This window comes from Orycteropus afer, unplaced genomic scaffold (assembly GCF_000298275.1).
Source record: "Orycteropus afer afer isolate SDZICR_OR568_19922 unplaced genomic scaffold, OryAfe1.0 scaffold00237, whole genome shotgun sequence".
Lineage (NCBI taxonomy): Eukaryota > Metazoa > Chordata > Mammalia > Tubulidentata > Orycteropodidae > Orycteropus > Orycteropus afer.
The window spans coordinates 2,906,109-2,907,453 of record NW_006921824.1 but is presented as its reverse complement, the minus strand read 5'-3'; positions in this window follow the sequence as shown (position 1 = coordinate 2,907,453).

Genomic DNA, 1,345 nt, shown 5'->3' with positions numbered 1-1,345 from the left:
AATGACATGAGACAAAGTATATGTGAACTGCTGTATGAAAAGTGAATTTACTCTGTAAATCTTCACCCAAATCCTAATTAAAAAAAAAAAAAAGGAATGCAGACATCACATTGCACTGGGCAAATCTACTGCAAAAATCAAAATAACTCAAAGTGTTGAAGAGCAAAGATATCACTTTGAAGACTATGGTGCACCTAACCAACGCCATGGTATTTTCAATCGCCTCATATGCATGTGAAAGTTGGACAATGAATAAGGAACACTGAAGAAGAGTTGGTGCTTTTAAGTTGTGGTGCTGGCAAAGAATGCTGAAAGTACCATGGACTGCCGGAAGAATGAACAGATCTGTCCTAGAAGAAGTACAGGTGGACTGCTCCTTGTAAGTGAGAATGGCCAGACTTCATCTCACCTCCTTTGGTCATGTTGTCAAAAGGGACCATTCCTGGAGAAGGATGTCATGCCTGATAAAGTGGAGGGGCAGCAAAGAAGAGGAAGGCCCTCAGTGAGATGGATTGACACAGTGACTACAACGATGGGCTGAAGTATAGCAGGGATTGTGAGGATGGTGCACAACTGGGCAGTGTCTTGTTCTGCTGTACATGGGATCACTATGAGTTGGAGCCAACTCAGCAGCACCTAACAACAACAGTCCTCCCATATATTCAAAATATGGCAAGGACACAAAGGTTAACTTGGTGAAAGGACATAGCTGGTAGGATTGCAAATTGATACAATTTTCCTGGAGGGGCATTTTAGGATACATATCAAAGCAAAAAGTCAAGAGCTTTGACCCACCTATCACCTACATTTAAAGAATGCATTGTAAGAAAGTAATATTATATATGAACAAAAATACTGCAAATGTATTAATTGTAGTGATATTCACAATTGAAAAAAAATTGGAAACAACCCAAAAGTTTAATTACATGGGAAAGGTGTTAAATACACTTTGGTGCAGCCAGATAATTGTATCCTGTGCTCCATATTTCTTAGCGAGTACCAAGTTTTTGTTTGGGGCAAAGAAAAACATTGGAAATAATGATTATAGTTGCACAAAATTGTGAATATATTAAAACTATTGAATTGTATACTTTAAAATAGGTATAATGAATTTTATGTTGTATAAATTTTATCTCAATAAGAAAAATACATAACTGCTGTAGGATATGTTTATAGTATGTTGTTGTTGTTGTTGTTATGTGCTGTCGAGTCAGACCCGACTCATAGCAACCCCCTTGGGTTTCCAAGGCGGTATCACTATGGAAGTAGATTGCCCAGCCTTCCTTCCGAGGAGTGGCTGGTGGGTTTCAACCTCCAGACTTCTGATTAGCAGTCAAGTGCCTTA